The sequence below is a fragment of the Musca domestica genome, unplaced genomic scaffold, assembly GCF_030504385.1.
Source record: "Musca domestica strain aabys unplaced genomic scaffold, Musca_domestica.polishedcontigs.V.1.1 28, whole genome shotgun sequence".
Lineage (NCBI taxonomy): Eukaryota > Metazoa > Arthropoda > Insecta > Diptera > Muscidae > Musca > Musca domestica.
The window spans coordinates 5699994-5723048 of record NW_026712293.1 but is presented as its reverse complement, the minus strand read 5'-3'; the positions used below and the strand labels follow the sequence as shown (position 1 = coordinate 5723048).

Below are 23055 nucleotides of genomic sequence, written 5' to 3'. Positions count from 1 at the left end.
TTTGGAATATTTCTTTTATATTTGTAATTTCTTTTCTCGTTGCGCTTTTTGTATTTTACATCCTCATGTAAGTAGTAAAACATAACAACAACAGAAAAGAATATTGTTGTCGTCACTGCTGATTCTTGGTCCCGCTTTATCTACATATTTGCTTGTCTCTCCGATACAATACACTCTACATTCGGTACATACATATATAATATGTGCATAGTAATATTTTATCAAATAACGTTAAATACAAATATTACTATTTATTTTTTCGAACTCTTTCGAGAAAATTGTTTTGTTTCTTGTTTTACCCTAAACGATTGGTAGAGTACAACTTCCCGCTAGTTCGACAAAACATCAATTGACGGGTTTTCTATAGTAATTTCGTCGATTACTTCCTACAGTACTTACTTATGTATCCACTAGTATAATACGAATGATACTATTGATACTATTCATAGCATACATCATTAATGATTTTGATTTAAGGGTATGTACTTATTTCAGTATCCCAAAGTAAATGAACGGTTCGTCGATTGTATCAACTGCGCCTTACCATGGGATACTTAAGTAAGTTCACATATTCTTTTGTTTCTCTTTGTTCGATTCCGTTATTTTCTGGAATGTGTGTGATGCAAAAAAAGCTTGGTGGTTGACAAATTTCATTTACTCTTTGATCAACAATCCAAGTGTTTAGTCATAAATTGTGTGTGCTCCCACCAGTGAAGTAATAAAATATAAATTGGTTTGTAAAAAGCAAACATACGAAGAAATTCCGGTAATACAGAAGTTTCCAATAAAATCTGAAGAACAATTAATTGAAATTGACAAGGAAATAAATGCTGAAAATAGAAATCAATATGTAAGATATTTCATCATTTTTATTATAAATATGAATAGCTGTATATCAAGTTTATCTTTAGATAAAAGCAATGAGATCAATGCTAGAACCAGCCGGGGTTCACAAAAACTTAAAATGCATCCTAAACGACAATGTTACCATGGCCTACAATGTCGACGGTGTTCAAGGGAAGAAAAGTTTTAAACAACTTAAAAACTTTTATGGTGTTCTGTTAGGTAAGCATAATTATAGTCTTAAAACCCGATATAAATAATACATTTATATTTTTTTCATTTTCAGAAGCGGTCTCAATGGCCAAAACAAATAATATTGGTCCAGCGGATGACCAAATTCGGAAGGCAATTCAATTGCAGAAAAGGAGAATTTTTAAAAATATGTCGGTGCAAAGACATGCTGATCAAAAATAAGCCAGACAAATAAATTTCAGACGTTTATTTTCATTATTTGAAGTATTTTTGTTTTTGTTTTAAATAAATAATTTTGTATTTTTTGAATTAAATATGTGGATTTTGATTTCATAGGGATCTTCTGCATAGTACTGCGTATGCAGAATTCGCTTATTATTAATCATTAACGAAGTAGATCATTACTCATCGTTAACGATAATTTATTATTCATTGTTAACGAAGTAGTTCATTATTAATGATAAACGAATAGTCACTGAACTTGTCATTACTGTTTTCGTTAATGGAAGGTAAACGAGAGGGTGACGATTACATACCTCCAATGACATCCCCATGTTAAATTCGTCACTCAAACGCGTGGCTAGTGTATTGGCGAGTAGGTACTGGTACTTTCTTTTGGAACAATGGTATAAGTACTTATGTAGTGCTTACCCGAACAAGCGGGTTACGGTTTGTGCGCCCTTAAATCGGTTTTATTGATTTTTATCATATAAATAAATATTGATTTTCATTGACATTACGAGTCGTATTGAAAATATTGTACCCATATTCGTGCAAATTTTATTGCAATGTTTTTTTTTGTATTTTCGCTGCAGTTCTGTATTCTTCTTTTTATTGGGTGGTTGTACATGGAACAATATTGCCTTCGTACAAAAGGTTTTCAGCAGCAGGATGTAATGCTATGATTTTTAGTACTCCTAATACTTATAGCAAGTCGGCAATTAACAAACTTCAGCCCTTAGTAAACGTCTGCTCTCGATATTATGTTACAAAATGTAAAATGAACGCCGTTAAAATTAAAACAAGTAAAAAAACATAAAGTTCGGCAGGGCCAAACTTTTAATACCCTCCACCCTAGGGTAAAGGAAACACTAGAAGAAATGTGGTAAAAACCATTAAAATGCCGAATATCGGGAGGTACCGTTATAAGGGGGCTCTATCAAATCGTGGACCTACACATGCAAGGTTCCGCCAACGGAGCTATAACCCATTATGACCTACAAATAAAAATTTGTAGACAAATCCGTTTATGTTACAAAATGTAAAATGAACGCAGTTAAAATTAAAACAAGTAAAAAAACATAAAGTTCGGCAGGGCCAAACTTTTAATGCCCTCCACCCTAGGGTAAAGGAAACACTAGAAGAAATGTGGCAAAAATAATCAAAATATCGAATATCGGGAGGTACCATTATATGGGAGCTCTACCAAAACGTGGACCTATACATGCAATGTTTTGCCACACGTACAGGGACCCGTTATGACCTACAAATACCAATTTTCAGACAAATCCGTGAAAAAGTGTGGCATAAATCATCAAAATACCGAATATGGAGAGGTACCGTTATATTGGGACTATACCAGAACGTGGACCGATATATCTCATTTTCAATACCAACCATCCTAGACGCAATACCAATTGCTCTGCTAAATTTTGTGGCTCTACGTCAAATAATGTGGGCTGTATCGTGATTTCAACAGACAGACAGACGGACATCGTTAAATCCACTTAGAATTTTATGCTGATTATGAATATATAAGTTAACACAATCTCCATTGTCCCACCCTAATACTTTGGTCAAACGATGGCGAACTATAATAATTGTTCGTCCAACATATTGCAATGCAACACTCCACACGAGGCACAGTGTCAGCAATTATATTCATTATCACTGCTTAGCCAACACCAAACATAGGAGCATTTATTCAACGTATTGCAATATAATACTCCACAAAAAGGCGCAGAGTCAGCAGTAGAAAACAATTATTATAAGTTTATTCATAGCTTTAAGTATCTTAATAAGTTAGTTTGATAAGAGAACTGGAATAACGAAGGTGTAACAACACCATACAAATACCCAAAATACTTAACTTATATATCTTTATACATTTAGCACCGAATAGATAATTTCGCAGATTATTCAGTGTCCATACCACGGCAAATATCTATTTCTCGTTGTTCCGTATGGGAATCCTATAGGAATCTTCCGAGATTGATTGGCTTTGACTTGTGCATTTTATCCTCAGCTCAAGTTCGTCAAAGATTTTTCAACCTTTCGTAGTCTTTAAAGAAAAGCCTATATTACGAGGTCATCCCTAAAAATGATTTTTCTTTGTAAATGTGACATTTTCTTTTCTAAATGTGACAAAAATCATCAAAATACCGAATATCAGTAGGTACCGTTATATGGGGGCTATATGAAAACGTGGACCTATATATACAATATTCTGCAACCGAACCCATTATAACCTACAAGTACCAATTTCCAGAGAAAACACTGAAAAAACGTGGCAAAAATCATCAAAATACCGAATATCAGGAGGTAACGTTATATGGGGGCTATGCAAAAACGTGGACATATATAAAGGTTCGCTGACACAAGTGGCCAGTGGCACAATCTCTACAAGTTAAAGCTAAATCAATATCTATGGCTCCGGCCATGAAAATGATTTTTGTTTCGCGATTCGCACCAGATAAATCTGCCGAGGTCATTAGGAGGAGACAACTTTCTCATATGCCACAAACAATGTTCGTCATTCTCAGAAAGTAGACTTTATTTTAAAGTTGTTTTACCTCCAAATCCTTCCGAAAAGGCAATTACGAATGAAATTTGGCCTGCTATTGCATTTGTAAAAAAATTTGTAGAAAAATCGGAAAAAATTTATCTCATATACCTTAGTTAACAGGTCCCGGTTATATGCTGGTAGTTTTGCTTTTGATTACAACGCTTTATCATTCTCCGAAACTTGGTTAACGGAATCTATATTAAACAAAAAAGGTGGGGGAGTTCTTATTGCTGTTAAAGCAACATATACCTACAATATATTTGAAATAAAAGGTTTTATAATAAATTTAACAGCAGAATTGTCGATTTGGGCAAATGTATATATATTTTGCTCTTATAGGGTAAGTGCGCCTAAGTTCGGCATGTCCTAGTAGTCGGCAGTTTTGAAATTTAATCTTAAATAACTAAGAATAGAATTGACCAAATAATGAAATAATTGCAAAGAAAACTTCATTCTTCTCTGCTCTCTTTCTGTAAAAAAAAAAAAAAAAAAAAAAAAATGAGCTCCGATCATTTATCACGGAAGAATAACGGTTTTCGTCAGTGAGTTTCTTCCAACGCGTGCGATAGTGCTTGTTTGTAAAGAAAAAATTAGTGTTGGCGTCAATTTAATAATCGATTTGAGTAAATTAAATTTAATACTTTTGGAATCAGAAATATTTTATAATAGTAAATAACAGTCTAAAGATTATTTTATAACTTAAAAACATACAAATCAAGCATTTTTCTGTTATATTATTTAATGACGACATTAGGAACAGAAAAAAAAGATTTGCCAGTAGTCGGCAGGGGGTGCCGATTACTAGAAAAATATAATTTTTGACCAATTTCACCAAAACGTGAGAAATTTATTAAAAAATAATCCAAAAACTACTCAAATAAAAAAATAGTTTTGAATCGGCAGTTGCTTTTGTTTGTGCTTTTTGACCAACTTTTCTAAATTAAGTAGGTTTTTTAAATCAGCTATTTGATTGATTGCAAATTTTGCCAATTTAATAAAAACAAATTTAATTTTTGTTTATTATTTCAAAAAGTAAAAAAATATGGAATCTAAAGAAACTTTATTTTTCTGCAACCGAAAAATTTCACTCAGAATGTTTAAAGATTAAAAAATCGAAAATCCTACTATTTTAAACATTTTTTTTCGAAGAATTGAAGAATGTATTACTAAAATCGAAAAAATATCTTCAAATTCTACCTTGGATTACCTCTAATTTGATAACTATTAAAAACTCTAAGAACAAACTTAAAAAAAATAGAGAAATCTCGGTCTTTTTGAAGGTTTTTGATTTTAAATCTATCGATGTTCCAAGGAAGTCATATTGGCACAGTTCTATTTATATTGTTTGTTAATGATCTTCAAAATTCAATTGAGTAATCTAAATTATTAATGTACGCTGATGATATAAAATTATTCCTGACTCATGAATCTCAAATTAAAGCATCGGTATGAGTTATCAACAGTAGATTCCATCGCTGATCTGGGGCTTTTAATGGACCACAAATTATATTTTAAAAACCATAATATTTGTATTAATGACACATAAATCTCAAATAAATGCATCGGTATGAGTTATCAACAGTAGATTCCTTCACTGATCTGGGGCTTCTGTTGGACCACAAATTATATTTTAAAAACCATAATATTTCTATGGTGAATAAAGCACGTGATGTCATATGCATTTAAATAGACATAATCGTCTCTTGTTAGACCAATATTAGAATATGGTTCCTCTGCGAGGGACCCTCAATATACTCTCTATTCCGACAAAAAACGAATCAGTACAGGAGCAATTCCTGCCTTTTGGTTTAAGAAGTTTAAATTGGAAAAATAATTTTTTTTACCCTCTTATACTAGCTGGTTGAAATTAGTGCGATTACCTTCATTAACAAGTGGATACATTATTTCTATAATGCTGTTAATTCTATAATGATGTTACCAATTTTGAACGGTACTGTACCATCAATTTCTGTTATTTAGTCTTTTAGAATAAGTGTCACCATTAGAACTAGTAGACATTATTAGTTTTTATATGCTGACTTACATCGCTCTAACTATGTGATGGGTAACCCTGCCAGTAAAATGAGTGTTGATTTCCTTTATTTTTATTCTCATGTGGGTGTGGTATGGATATAGATACAATAATAGATAGATACAATATATATACTTGTAGTGTCTTTTATAAAATGTATATATATATATATATCTATATATATATATATATATATATATATATATATATATATATATATACATGTAGTGTTTTTTATAAAATGTTTCGAGGAGTTACAAACGGAATGACAAAGTTCCATAGAATGGTGGAGAGTATAACAACCATCCAATAGTTGAGCCCGTAATAAGGGGGCCATGCCAACACGGGAACCTCTATACACAATTTTACACTTTAAGGACTGTCATATACCTAATCTTTTTAAATAACAAATAACAAGCTTCGTGGGTCTTCGTGGGAAAATCTTTATATTTGCCTAAAAACGTGGACCTATACATACAATATTCAGCCACTGGAGCTACAACACATTGTGACCTACAGTTACCAACTTTATGACAAATCCGTGGAAAAATTTGGCAAAAATTATGAAAATACCGAATATAGGGAGGTAACGCTATATGACGGCTACACTAAAACGTGGACCAATGTTTCGAGGAGTTACAAACGGAATGACAAAGTTCCATAGAATGGTGGAGAGTATAACAACCATCCAGTAGTTGAGCCCGTAATAAGGGGGCCATGCCAACACGGGAACCTCTATACACAATTTTACACTTTAAGGACTGTCATATACCTAATCTTTTTAAATAACAAATGACAAGTTTCGTGGGTATTCGTGGGAAAATCTTTATATTTGCCTAAAAACGTGGACCTATACATACAATATTCAGCCACTGGAGCTACAACACATTATGACCTACAGTTACCAACTTTATGACAAATCCGTGGAAAAATTTTGCAAAAATTATGAAAATACCGAATATAGGGAGGTAACGCTATATGACGGCTACACTAAAACGTGGACCAATATATTTCATTAGCAAAATATTGTTATTTTAAGAATCTGACTATAATTATATATGTAAACAAGATTTTACCATGTCCGTCTGTCCCTGGAAATCACGATACAGCCCACATTACTTGACGTAGACATTCAAAATTTGGCAGAACAATTTGCATTGTGTCTAGGATGGTTTTTATTGAAAATGATGTATGATTATCGTGTATCTGCCCAGGTTTTGGTATAGCCCCCATGTAACGGTACCTCCAATATTCTGTATTTTCATAAATTTTGCCACATTTTCCTACGGATTTGTCTAAGAAGTGGTATATGTAGGTCATAATGGGTTCTAGTTCCGGTGGCATTGCATCTATTGATTCACGTTTTCGTATAGCCCCTATATAAAGGTACCTCTTGATATTCAGTATTTTTAATATTTTTGCCACATGTTTTCACGTATTTATCTAAAAAGTGGTATATGTAGATTATAATTGGTTTTAGCTCCAATGGCGAAATATTGTATATATAGGTCCACTTTTTTGTGTTACCCCCATATAACGGTACTTCCCGATAGTCGGTATTTTAATTATTTTTGCCATATTTTTCCACGAATATGTAAAAAATTTGTTATTTGAAGCATAATTCAGCCGTTTCGTTGTTGGAGAATCATTATGAAATCCATTCGGAGGCACAACCCCTCGAGTTCGTACATCCACCCAATTCGAACTTTGTAGGGAATACTACGAATATATATATAACGTTCATAGTACAGCGATAACTACTTGTTATACAGGGTTGCCCATATTCGACGGACCTTTGGGCCCATTCCAACCGACGAGGCTTGTCCGCAGGCAACATTCTTTGCGTCAATTGAATTTTGTACGGGAACAAATGCAAATCAATGCGAATAATCCGTCGTAAAGTGGAGCGAGCCATGCCCAACTGCTGAGAACGGCGTTTTTGGGATGTTCTTGGGGACCTCTCAACACTGGCTCGTACGGCAGCGATATTCTCGGCCGATCGCCTTGGTTGACTTTTATATGGCCTCTTCGGATTAGAAAGAGTCGAAAATTTTTCGTAGAAACGCTTAGTGGTGTTCTTAGAAGGCGCACTTCTCACACTTTTTGTTTTTTTTTTTTTTTTTTTTTTTTCACAATTGACTTCTTCTGTTGAATGTAAATTTCAACTATTTCAGAGCTCTCGCGTGGCGTGTATTGGTTCATAGTAAAAATCTGCTTGGACTGACGCTTCAAACGCGGTATGTCATTAAGCGATGTGACATCTCTGTCAAAAGTTATGGTGTTGTCAGATGGGTCCGTCGAATATGGGCAACCCTGTATTACTTCCAGGAACTTGTTTAGTGCGTTTGTCATTTATAACTCCCGATTGAGGCCCGACAAATTGTCTCGAAGTTTCCTTAAACTCCTCGAAGCTTCGAACCAGAGTAGAATGCCTTAAAATCCACTCGCAGAAAAAATTTATTGAGATAACTTAATATTCATTGGAGCAAATGTGTTGATAATCAAAAATAGTCAAAACAAAGTTCCATGTAGTGCAAATTTATTGATGAGAATTGATTGAAAACTATATTGGTACTGATACGTCGACTATTGTAATTAATCAATATATTTTACTTTTCTTGTCTAAAATTGATGTAATATAGACATACAAATTCAAAACATTGGCCGCTAAAAATGTAATCAATAAGATTTTTTGGGATACATATTGATCATATGGTGTTTACACTTATTTTTGCATAAAAGTTTTTTTTTAACATATTATGCAAGTTCTCGACGAGATCCTGTATTGCCATAGAACAGTTGGTAATTAATATGTTTTAATCAGAGACTTTGTTCTGAAATGTCCAAGGTTCTCGAATTAAAGCAATATGTATCTTACCGATGAAGATTGATCTGGATGACATCGATCATTTGTCCTCCAGTAGACGGGCTTTTTGAGAGTCGGTAATTTTGTCATCGACTCACTGTTTTGTGTTGCTTGAGGGGTCTTCTCGAATTTGCTGCCAAATCCTCTGACGTATACCGTCGTTTTAGTTACATAACATTGCTTTCAAATTGTAAACATTTTTGTCATAACCAACAAAGTGTAGTAACAGATTCAAAAGTTGGTGCAGAATGGTGCAATTGATTTAGAATTTGTATTGTACAAAGTATATAGATAACTATCATTATCTAGAAATCTGATAAATCTAAATTAAGATGTCGCTCACGTATGAACCAACATAGACTATTTTCTGCTACAGGGGTTGGTATATATGATGAGTTTCGAGTACCAAATTTGAAAGACGTATATTTAAAATATGTCAAAAATAATGAAAATTTCCGATATGGGGAGTTACTATTATATGGGCGGTATAGAAAAGGGTGGACCCATATAGATAATGTTCCATATGGTATAATATTAACCTAGATTTTAAGCAAATCCAGGAATCAATGTGCCAGATCAAACAACCCACGGACCCAATTACATATAACATAAACAAATTAAAATTTCGGAATTGTATGGTTGATGTAGAATTTGTCATAAAACTCTGCAACAACGTTTAACCCCAAATTCTCGTATTCACAATTAATACTCCTTGAGTTTCAAATTCTTCAAACTGCTACATAATTTAAACAAATTCTTCAACGACAAAAAAAATTAAAAAAAGTTCGATATAAATAAAGGAACTAATGTGCCAGTTCAAAGAGCCTGCAGACCCATTACATATAAGCATATCACCATATAGTGACTAATAACAAAAGCTTAATAAATGTATCAAAATGCCTGTTCAAACCAGAAGTGTTTGCTTTGGCGGGTTACAACAACATTTGTTGTAGTGTTTTCACGCTACAACATTATCTCGTGGTTAGTATATATACACTGTCAGATGTCGTCTAAATCGTTTCAGGGTAATAATTCAAAATCAAATCTAAAACCTCTAGGATATTTGTCAATTGGAAACTATTCAATAAAAAATCACATTTAAAGAAGTCAATAAAAATTAATAAGTACATTTGACTGCTGTAATCAGCATGTTGACTACACAAAAGCTTGCTGAGAGGCATCTGGACAAAAAGATAAAAAAAACATCTTGTTGATGTCTATGATACTAATCTTATTACCCACTTTGAAATATGCTATATTCAGAAACAGCGTCATCTAGCTATTAATATTAAAACTTATAATTTCACCATCCCATATACAGACACTAGTTTGTCTATGCTTAGTTAAGAAACAGCACCATATAGTAGTTCATAATAAAACTTGTAGTTTCAACATTCCCATTAAGTTGTACCATATTGAATTTCTCATGTCAACATCCCCATCAACATTAACCCTGGTGAAGGTCTCGTATCAAAATCTGCCGCGATGAAAAATTGCCATTGAGTATCTAGTTACCTGACCACAGTTCAAAAAATAATTAATATAAGTCCACATTGTGGTATTTCTTCCATATAACGGCGCCGCCTCATTTTAAGAACCTCTATACACAATTTTACACTTTAAGGACTGTCATATACCTAATCTTTTTAAATAACAAATAACAAGTTTCGTGGGTCTTCGTGGGAAAATCTTTATATTTGCCTAAAAACGTGGACCTATACATACAATATTCAGCCACTGGAGCTACAACACATTATGACCTACAGTTACCAACTTTATGACAAATCCGTGGAAAAATTTTGCAAAAATTATGAAAATACCGAATATAGGGAGGTAACGCTATATGACGGCTACACTAAAACGTGGACCAATATATTTCATTAGCAAAATATTGTTATTTTAAGAATCTGACTATAATTATATATGTAAACAAGATTTTACCATGTCCGTCTGTCCCTGGAAATCACGATACAGCCCACATTATTTGACGTAGACATTCAAAATTTGGCAGAACAATTTGCATTGTGTCTAGGATGGTTTTTATTGAAAATGATGTATGATTATCGTGTATCTGCCCAGGTTTTGGTATAGCCCCCATGTAACGGTACCTCCAATATTCTGTATTTTCATAAATTTTGCCACATTTTCCTACGGATTTGTCTAAGAAGTGGTATATGTAGGTCATAATGGGTTCTAGTTCCGGTGGCATTGCATCTATTGATTCACGTTTTCGTATAGCCCCTATATAAAGGTACCTCTTGATATTCAGTATTTTTAATATTTTTGCCACATGTTTTCACGTATTTATCTAAAAAGTGGTATATGTAGATTATAATTGGTTTTAGCTCCAATGGCGAAATATTGTATATATAGGTCCACTTTTTTGTGTTACCCCCATATAACGGTACTTCCCGATAGTCGGTATTTTAATTATTTTTGCCATATTTTTCCACGAATATGTAAAAAATTTGTTATTTGAAGCATAATTCAGCCGTTTCGTTGTTGGAGAATCATTATGAAATCCATTCGGAGGCACAACCCCTCGAGTTCGTACATCCACCCAATTCGAACTTTGTAGGGAATACTACGAATATATATATAACGTTCATAGTACAGCGATAACTACTTGTTATACAGGGTTGCCCATATTCGACGGACCTTTGGGCCCATTCCAACCGACGAGGCTTGTCCGCAGGCAACATTCTTTGCGTCAATTGAATTTTGTACGGGAACAAATGCAAATCAATGCGAATAATCCGTCGTAAAGTGGAGCGAGCCATGCCCAACTGCTGAGAACGGCGTTTTTGGGATGTTCTTGGGGACCTCTCAACACTGGCTCGTACGGCAGCGATATTCTCGGCCGATCGCCTTGGTTGACTTTTATATGGCCTCTTCGGATTAGAAAGAGTCGAAAATTTTTCGTAGAAACGCTTAGTGGTGTTCTTAGAAGGCGCACTTCTCACACTTTTTGTTTTTTTTTTTTTTTTTTTTTCACAATTGACTTCTTCTGTTGAATGTAAATTTCAACTATTTCAGAGCTCTCGCGTGGCGTGTATTGGTTCATAGTAAAAATCTGCTTGGACTGACGCTTCAAACGCGGTATGTCATTAAGCGATGTGACATCTCTGTCAAAAGTTATGGTGTTGTCAGATGGGTCCGTCGAATATGGGCAACCCTGTATTACTTCCAGGAACTTGTTTAGTGCGTTTGTCATTTATAACTCCCGATTGAGGCCCGACAAATTGTCTCGAAGTTTCCTTAAACTCCTCGAAGCTTCGAACCAGAGTAGAATGCCTTAAAATCCACTCGCAGAAAAAATTTATTGAGATAACTTAATATTCATTGGAGCAAATGTGTTGATAATCAAAAATAGTCAAAACAAAGTTCCATGTAGTGCAAATTTATTGATGAGAATTGATTGAAAACTATTTTGGTACTGATACGTCGACTATTGTAATTAATCAATATATTTTACTTTTCTTGTCTAAAATTGATGTAATATAGACATACAAATTCAAAACATTGGCCGCTAAAAATGTAATCAATAAGATTTTTTGGGATACATATTGATCATATGGTGTTTACACTTATTTTTGCATAAAAGTTTTTTTTTAACATATTATGCAAGTTCTCGACGAGATCCTGTATTGCCATAGAACAGTTGGTAATTAATATTTTTTAATCAGAGACTTTGTTCTGAAATGTCCAAGGTTCTCGAATTAAAGCAATATGTATCTTACCGATGAAGATTGATCTGGATGACATCGATCATTTGTCCTCCAGTAGACGGGCTTTTTGAGAGTCGGTAATTTTGTCATCGACTCACTGTTTTGTGTTGCTTGAGGGGTCTTCTCGAATTTGCTGCCAAATCCTCTGACGTATACCGTCGTTTTAGTTACATAACATTGCTTTCAAATTGTAAACATTTTTGTCATAACCAACAAAGTGTAGTAACAGATTCAAAAGTTGGTGCAGAATGGTGCAATTGATTTAGAATTTGTATTGTACAAAGTATATAGATAACTATCATTATCTAGAAATCTGATAAATCTAAATTAAGATGTCGCTCACGTATGAACCAACATAGACTATTTTCTGCTACAGGGGTTGGTATATATGATGAGTTTCGAGTACCAAATTTGAAAGACGTATATTTAAAATATGTCAAAAATAATGAAAATTTCCGATATGGGGAGTTACTATTATATGGGCGGTATAGAAAAGGGTGGACCCATATAGATAATGTTCCATATGGTATAATATTAACCTAGATTTTAAGCAAATCCAGGAATCAATGTGCCAGATCAAACAACCCACGGACCCAATTACATATAACATAAACAAATTAAAATTTCGGAATTGTATGATTGATGTAGAATTTGTCATAAAACTCTGCAACAACGTTTAACCCCAAATTCTCGTATTCACAATTAATACTCCTTGAGTTTCAAATTCTTCAAACTGCTACATAATTTAAACAAATTCTTCAACGACAAAAAAAATTAAAAAAAGTTCGATATAAATAAAGGAACTAATGTGCCAGTTCAAAGAGCCTGCAGACCCATTACATATAAGCATATCACCATATAGTGACTAATAACAAAAGCTTAATAAATGTATCAAAATGCCTGTTCAAACCAGAAGTGTTTGCTTTGGCGGGTTACAACAACATTTGTTGTAGTGTTTTCACGCTACAACATTATCTCGTGGTTAGTATATATACACTGTCAGATGTCGTCTAAATCGTTTCAGGGTAATAATTCAAAATCAAATCTAAAACCTCTAGGATATTTGTCAATTGGAAACTATTCAATAAAAAATCACATTTAAAGAAGTCAATAAAAATTAATAAGTACATTTGACTGCTGTAATCAGCATGTTGACTACACAAAAGCTTGCTGAGAGGCATCTGGACAAAAAGATAAAAAAACATCTTGTTGATGTCTATGATACTAATCTTATTACCCACTTTGAAATATGCTATATTCAGAAACAGCGTCATCTAGCTATTAATATTAAAACTTATAATTTCACCATCCCATATACAGACACTAGTTTGTCTATGCTTAGTTAAGAAACAGCACCATATAGTAGTTCATAATAAAACTTGTAGTTTCAACATTCCCATTAAGTTGTACCATATTGAATTTCTCATGTCAACATCCCCATCAACATTAACCCTGGTGAAGGTCTCGTATCAAAATCTGCCGCGATGAAAAATTGCCATTGAGTATCTAGTTACCTGACCACAGTTCAAAAAATAATTAATATAAGTCCACATTGTGGTATTTCTTCCATATAACGGCGCCGCCTCATTTTAAGAATTTCTACGACTTACGATTTTTTTCAACGGAATTGTATAGAATTTAATATTTTTCGACGACTATCGGCACATTTTTCTCCGAAATTATCTAGAATTTGGTATATGAAGGTTGTATACGGGTTCTTAACTTCCTTGCAAAACACAGTTAAAATAAGTCAACATTGCGGCCATATATATGTTAACCCCTTATTCACATTAACATTCTTAAAGCACAAACTGTCTTTGCTAAAAAAGTAAGCTTGATATATATGAAATGATTAAGTAAAATTGCATGGACCGAGGATATAAATTTCATTAAATTATGTTATTTGAAAAAAATGTATTCTAAAATATTTTGTTGAAATATACTATCAAACTCTTTGACCGCCTCTAAATGTTTACCTAGTTCGTTTGCTTCCGTATATAGTGTGCGGTATGATATGTTGTGTCTTTATTATTTCGGTTCTTCATTGTGTCCTATTGGCTAGCCGTGTTTTGAATATTATCCGCTGTTGAATGAATAGGCGTATGCAAATTAAGATCTTTTTTCAGATGTAACAATCATTACATGTTATATGAAGTTTATTTACCTTGTATACTCCTATATGATTAAAGATAAAATGGGATTTGTTGCTTTAGCAAAAATTTCGACCTTGTACTGTTTTTTATTTTATTGAGTATATATATGCACTTCAATAATATGGGTATGTAACCGCGGTTATTGACTCTACAGCAATTTTTATTTTTTGCTAGAAGATGCTTCGAGATTATTAAAAATGGAGCGGTATACGAATGAGCAACCCACTCTTATTGTGAATGTGTATTACAAAAAAGTTGAAAGTTTTGCGCCTACAGTTCCCAAAGTGCGATCAATTTGGGGTCACAATAATGCTCCGAAAATAGTCAACTGTAAAGAGATTATGGAATAGATTTGCCGAAACTCTGTTAGTGATTTAAAGACAACATTTTTTACAACGAACGTACAGTATAGAAAGGAAGTTATTGTTGTTTTTTTCACATTTCTCTTTTTTATGAAATTTCCTAACTTTTGGGATTTGTATACCCTCCACCATACTATGGAGGGTTTATTAACTTTGTAACTCCTTCAAATACTTTTGTAAGACCCAACAAGTTAAGTTCGTAAATGGACCAAGTCGGTCCACGTTTTCGTATAGCTCTCATATAAAGGTAACTCTAAATATTCTGTTCGAATTGTTGAATTGTTTGGAATTTCGTATTGAAAGATCTTAATGGATACTATAAACTATGACAGAAAGTTATCTGTGCAGGTCCACGTCCTCGTATACCTCACATATAACGGGACCCTTCTTTCGGCATTTTAATGATATTAGCGACATTATTCAACAGAATTACTTTAAAGGTCCTACTGGATAGTACAACTTATGACAAAAAATTTCTCGTGCAGGTCCACGTCTTCACCCCTATATAACGGTTCAAGTTCCTTTCAAATGGTGGAGTGTTTTTACTTGTTTTTTACTTGTAATTTTTGCTGACAAAACAGCAATTGACTGTACTTGGTATTGGGTGTTTGTTCGTGGAATAATATATTACCTTTCTACGAAGGATTTTTAGCAGTAGGACGTATTCCCATGCTTATTAGTACTCGTCACACTGACAGAATACTCTCAATGCGGCAATTACAATGCGGTACTCCTTTGGAAATGTCATTACCTTGGACATTATGTACGAAGCACAAAGTCGTATGAAAAGGCAGTGTTACCTACCATGGAGAACGATTATGCCATTCCTCGAGGAGGAACTGATCGTATCATTAGAATAATAGACAGAATATTTTTTTTTTTTGATTTTTCATAGAGCACGATCGCGCATTGTCTCGAAAATTAATTGATCGAATCAAGAAAACTTAAATTATGTGCTCGAAGATCAAGATCGTGCAACGATGAGGTCATGATCTGTGGAAGGTTGAACTCGTCAAGTCCAATGTGGTTAAAACACTGATATCTCCTGTAGGAACTCCAGCGACTGTCGAAGACAAATTTTTAATAAAATTTTCTCATTTTGGTATCAGCGCAGCTATCCAATTGTTTTTCCGTATTGTTTATGGGATGTAAACATCATTCCACATTTTCCAACTCATATGAAAAGTAGAGAGGAATCGAAAACGTAAATAGGAACGAACTTAAGTTCAGGAATGAACTCGATGCTAGAAACTTCGCGACTCTAACGTGACCATCAAAACATAAGTGTATATTTTACTTATAAAAACAGACATATACTGCTAAAACGTGTGGAACAATAGCGTCCGTATGGAAAAACGTAAGCAGAAGTGACTCAAAGTTCCCAGTCATTAACCCCAATGTAAGGAGAATCCTTAAAAGAAAGGTTGTAGAGAGAGTTAGGCATTAGAGCAGTAATGATCCAACCAAAGACGAAATATGTGACAAACTCTAAGAGGACTGCTTTGTCGGGAACAAAGCGCACATAATTTAGGCGAGAATGTTCGAGAGGACCTTGAGAATCGAGAAATTTTTTTCGGATGTGAGGGAAGTTGTTGCATTCGTTGCACCATACGTAGAATGGCACAGTTTATCTCTCTTTAGAGGTTTGACCTAATCTATGCCTCTAAATTCACGCAAGGAGGTTAGAGATGGATCCTTTCTGTGAGAAAATGATCCAAATCTATCCACAAAGACAATTTTAATTTTTATGCTTACCACCCTGTTACTAGGCAATCTATGACGTCCCAGGAAAAATAGAATAAGATTCAAGTCTTCAGTCTACGCATCAAAATTTGACATCTTCGTAGTTTCTGTAACCCTGAACTAGTTTCTTTGTCTAAAACTGGAAAGTAAAAGAGGAGTTTATGTTGGTGGTACACCAAAATTGGAGGATGGTCACAAGTAGAGAATAATGTAGTCCATGGTAGCCTAAGTTTTTGTGAAAACTTAGACACAATTTCATGGGCATCACTACCAGTTGTGTTATCCAGTTGGCATAAACGCTCAATATCGCTTCTGCAGCTATTGTTAATGTATATGACAAAAAACAAATCCCTGAACTTAGGCCAGGAAAGAAAATCACTTTTGAATCATTCTATGTCACTGGGTGACAAATTAAACCTGTGACCAGAATTTTCGTTTCCGCAGGATTTGAAGATGAACTATTAGAAATTTCAGATCAATGCGAAACATTCAATACGGTTTATGTATCCTCGGATCGAGGCATTGAAGTGTTACCCATATGGGATTTATGTGAAATGCCTGCATCAGGTGACTTTGGGGGCCCGTAGTGAACCTAGCTTTCTGTTAATGGACTCTAGAACATAAAAAAACGTTCATAGGTGACATTATACTTGAGGTCGTCTGCTGAAATGTCGTCTTCATATGAACTATATCATCATGTACGTAATCGAGGCATTTGTCAAATTGTATATTAACTTTATTCCATAGTGTTCTGGTCTCGTTATAATTATAGGATGTAAACATCGATCTCTTCGTCCCGTTGGGAACTAAAATTGGCAACTAATTTTAACAAATTATGTGTAGCTCGGATGAATAAATCAAAAGATGTCTGGCATTTTTAATGCAAATTAGAAGCAAAACAAATTAACAAAGTTTATTCTAACACGCAATGTCTTGGTTGGAAACAAATGCAGCGATAGAATACAGAACTGACAAGAAGTTAATTGTAATTTAATTTGCACAAAAATGCGTAAAATATTTTCAATACGACACGTAATTTAAATCTCAATCAAAATTTGCTTTATGAAAGTACACTGACTGTGTTATACTCGTGAACTATTCGCAATATCAATTGAGCCTTAATTTGATTAAGCCACAAGAAATAACATATTATATAATATTACAATAATAATAATACACGTACACTGTGGCAATGTATCGTAAATACCTCTTGTCCGCAAAATATTTTAAGAAAAGAGTATTAAGTGTTGAAAATCTCAAAAATGTGCCGAAATCACTAAAACCGATGGAAGGATGCACCTGCCGTAGGTTGTACTCTTCCAATCGTTCAGCATAAAACAAGAAACAAAACACTTTGCTTTAAAAGTTCAAAGAATTAAATAGTAATATTATTAAAATATATTGAACAAAATATTACTATGTATAAATATACGTATGTGTATACCGAATGTAGGGTGTACTTTATCGGAGACACAAGCAAAACTTACTATTTTTTGATAATTAAATTATGATAAATGATCGTGAACATACCTATTGCATTTGACCCGCCATTATTTATCATTGAGTGTCAACAGTGATGACATCAATTATTATTTTATATAGTTGTTGTATGTTTTACTAACTTACAAGAAGATGAAAGCACATCAGTGATGTATAAGCAAGCAGTTTTACAAAAAATATGTAAGAAATGTGCTTAAAATAAAATTAAAAGGCAAAGCAAACACGAAATTACTGTGACTGTGGTCTGAATGCGAGTTGTTGTAAAAAAACGATATGTGGCTCCATTTGTTTTGTTGTTTGGCATAAATGCCGACGGCAATATCATAGGTGACAGACGGAAATACAAACTTGTTGAAAAGCGACCGAATGCTTTTTCTGTTTTACAAGCACAATATTAATAAAGATCGGTATGCCACCTTAGGATAAATTCAGAGTTCATATACCTTGATTGTGGTGGGGTTTAATTAAAACGTAAATTAATTTATTTTGATGCGATGGTGGTGATCGTTGATCCCGTTGTTATTGTTAACGACATTTTCGTTTTATTCACCACCACCATTCTATGGAGGGTATATTAGCTTGCCATTCCGTTTGTAACTCCTCGAAATATTCATAATAGAAACTTCCAAAAAACTTTATAAGCGACATCATACTTACTGTCAGCTGAAGTGATATCCTACGCATATGCGTCTTCTGAGGTTTGCAAATAATTTAAACTTTTATCAAATTACTGTTTTACTTTGTTCCAAATTTTTTTTGCTTTACTTCCTTGAACCTTAAGGGACTAGATATCAAAGCCTTCATCCCGTAGGTCAGAAAAATTTGGGAGAACTTGACTAAGGCGTCCGTTGCTCGGATTAAAAAAGTCAAGAGGAGTAAGCGACACATTACAAAATTATTAAAATTCAGCAAAGCACACATAAATTACTTAAGCCCAAAATTATTAACAAACAATGGAAATGACTTTCTTCAAAATTGAAGGAAAAAGCATTAATATGTCTAAAAATATCGACAATATTATTAAAAATCAATTAAAACAGTTCAGCAATAAGAAGAACGCAATTCATCGGAATTGGTAAACAATTCTTGAAAAGTAATTAAGAGACGATATTGCTATTAAAAAGAAGCCAAAGTTATGAAACGTATATAAAATTCAACAACAATTTTTTTCAGTGTAGCGAAAATGCACTAAAATTTATCTCAATGCAAATTTTTGTAAATTTTAGAAAAATCTCCTCAAAGAATTAAAAAAGTACCAAAAATAACCAAAAATTCACAAAACGTTATGTTTTTTCTCAAAATAGCAATTTAGTTAAAAATACCGATCATAGGGTGCACGGACACGAATGCGCAAGTAGCGACAACCGGTTAACAAAAAATTGCGAAGGAAATTTCCAAAAAATTGAGAAAAAAAGTTAAAATATTTAATAATATATTAATATATATTATAAAACAAATATATAAATTTTAAAATAATCGACATTATTGAATGTAGGGTGTACGAAAATTATTTAGTTGCGATACACATCGAAATCTCCAAACAAATTAAAATATATTTTTTCAACGAAAATGTTAAGTTATTTATTATCGTAATATAAATTTTCCCCTCGTATATTTGCTCTTGTCGTTGTATTGTTTTTTCTCTTTTTATACCCTCCACTATTCTATGTAGGGAATATGAGCTTCGACATTCCGTTTGTAACTCCCGTCTGCTTGGTTGTGCGCACGATAACTCTCGAAGGGTGTATCCGATTTGGTCCAAACTGGGTACATCGACATATTTTTGTAAAACTCTGGTGTTAAGTATATATGTCATTCCGTTTGTAACACCTCGAAATATACACAAAGTATCTATATCTTTGATCAGCATAAGATTCTATTCCGTCCGTCCATCCGTCTATGGAAATCACTCTAGCTTCCGAACGAATTGAAGTAGATTAATAAAATTCTACTCAAATGTATATTATGTCTGCAGGACTTTTGGTATTGAAAATGGGCCAAGAAGGTCCACGTTTTTGGTATAGCCCCCATATAACGGTACCTCCCGATATTCGGTATGTTGATGATTTTTGCGACAATATTCATCGCAATTCTTTCAAATTTGTTATTTGAAGTTTGAAATAAATACTACAGCCTCTGACAGAAAATTGTCTGTGCAGATCAACGTCTTCGTAAAGCCCCCATATAACTGTACCTCCCTATATTCGGTACTTTGTTGATTTTAGCGACATGGTGCACGTCACAAGGTTCACGACAAGATTCACTTCTTCGTATAGCTCCCAAATAACTGTAGCTCCCGATATTCGGTCCTTTTTTGGATTTTAGCGAGATTATTCAACGGAATTCTTTCAAACTTTGTATTTGAAATTTGGAATTGTTTCAGATTTATTATCAGCAAAATACCGAATATCGGGAGGTTCCGTTATATGGGGGCTATACAAAAACGTGGACCTATATGGCCCATTTTCAATACAAAACATCCTGAAGACATATTATACATTTGAGTAAAATTTTACAAATTTACTTCATTTCGTTCGGAACCTAGAGTGATTTCCACTGACGGACAGAGGGATAGACGGACGGATATCGCTAAATCGACATAGAATTTTATGCTGATCAAAAATATATATATATACATTGTGGGGTCTAAAATGTATATTTCGAGGTGTTACAAATGAAATGACAAACTTAATATACCCTCCATACTATGGTGGAGTGTATAAAAACACACTGTGTAAAAATGAAAAATCAATTACAGAGTGTCTAGCAAACAGATATAGCAACCATTTATAGTTTTTAATATTTTTAACGTCAGAAATAGGACCGTGTTAAAAACGAAATATCGGAATACGGAATTTTGAACTATTAGCATGAATTGGCTGGGATTTAAGAAATGAACAGTTCTCCATTTTCTTAACGTTAAAAGACACATTCGTACTGTAAGAAAATCGAATTGTCAAGGCAAATTGTATGTATGTAAATCATCATATGTTTAATTTAGATTGGTAATTATTGTTTTGTAATGTTAACAATGGGTTAACGCATAATTAATTTGTAAATGATTAACTTCGTTTAGATCTGTCAACGTTAACGTAAACAGATTTCAACGAGTGGCGAATGGCGCCAAAGCCTCCACCTTCCTTCATGTTTTGACGTTGGTTTTACACTCGTCTCTTCTATCTCTCGATACGAAGTCGCGCTCCCCCGCTATTGTGCAAATCAGGTAATCTGTCTTACCAATTATTATTTATTATTATTATTATTTTTATTATTATTATTATTATTATTATTATTATTATTATTATATTACAATAATAATAATACACGTACACTGTGGCAATGTATCGTAAATACCTCTTGTCCGCAAAATATTTTAAGAAAAGAGTATTAAGTGTTGAAAATCTCAAAAATGTGCCGAAATCACTAAAACCGATGGAAGGATGCACCTGCCGTAGGTTGTACTCTTCCAATCGTTCAGCATACAACAAGAAACAAAACACTTTGCTTTAAAAGTTCAAAGAATTAAATAGTAATATTATTAAAATATATTGAACAAAATATTACTATGTATAAATATACGTATGTGTATATACCGAATGTAGGGTGTACTTTATCGGAGACACAAGCAAAACTTACTATTTTTTGATAATTAAATTATGATAAATGATCGTGAACATACCTATTGCATTTGACCCGCCATTATTTATCATTGAGTGTCAACAGTGATGACATCAATTATTATTTTATATAGTTGTTGTATGTTTTACTAACTTACAAGAAGATGAAAGCACATCAGTGATGTATAAGCAAGCAGTTTTACAAAAAATATGTAAGAAATGTGCTTAAAATAAAATTAAAAGGCAAAGCAAACACGAAATTACTGTGACTGTGGTCTGAATGCGAGTTGTTGTAAAAAAACGATATGTGGCTCCATTTGTTTTGTTGTTTGGCATAAATGCCGACGGCAATATCATAGGTGACAGACGGAAATACAAACTTGTTGAAAAGCGACCGAATGCTTTTTCTGTTTTACAAGCACAATATTAATAAAGATCGGTATGCCACCTTAGGATAAATTCAGAGTTCATATACCTTGATTGTGGTGGGGTTTAATTAAAACGTAAATTAATTTATTTTGATGCGATGGTGGTGATCGTTGATCCCGTTGTTATTGTTAACGACATTTTCGTTTTATTCACCACCACCATTCTATGGAGGGTATATTAGCTTGCCATTCCGTTTGTAACTCCTCGAAATATTCATAATAGAAACTTCCAAAAAACTTTATAAGCGACATCATACTTACTGTCAGCTGAAGTGATATCCTACGCATATGCGTCTTCTGAGGTTTGCAAATAATTTAAACTTTTATCAAATTACTGTTTTACTTTGTTCCAAATTTTTTTTGCTTTACTTCCTTGAACCTTAAGGGACTAGATATCAAAGCCTTCATCCCGTAGGTCAGAAAAATTTGGGAGAACTTGACTAAGGCGTCCGTTGCTCGGATTAAAAAAGTCAAGAGGAGTAAGCGACACATTACAAAATTATTAAAATTCAGCAAAGCACACATAAATTACTTAAGCCCAAAATTATTAACAAACAATGGAAATGACTTTCTTCAAAATTGAAGGAAAAAGCATTAATATGTCTAAAAATATCGACAATATTATTAAAAATCAATTAAAACAGTTCAGCAATAAGAAGAACGCAATTCATCGGAATTGGTAAACAATTCTTGAAAAGTAATTAAGAGACGATATTGCTATTAAAAAGAAGCCAAAGTTATGAAACGTATATAAAATTCAACAACAATTTTTTTCAGTGTAGCGAAAATGCACTAAAATTTATCTC

General features: G+C 33.4%; 1 long non-coding RNA gene across 1 annotated transcript; it reads left to right on the top strand.

The window, feature by feature from the left end:
* The first annotated feature begins 766 nt into the window (after positions 1-766).
* Positions 767-1349, top strand: LOC131800548 (uncharacterized). The gene is made up of 3 exons (XR_009342508.1): positions 767-850; positions 912-1065; positions 1130-1349. It is a non-coding gene; the product is annotated as an uncharacterized LOC131800548 (long non-coding RNA).
* Positions 1350-23055: the final 21706 nt, after the last annotated feature.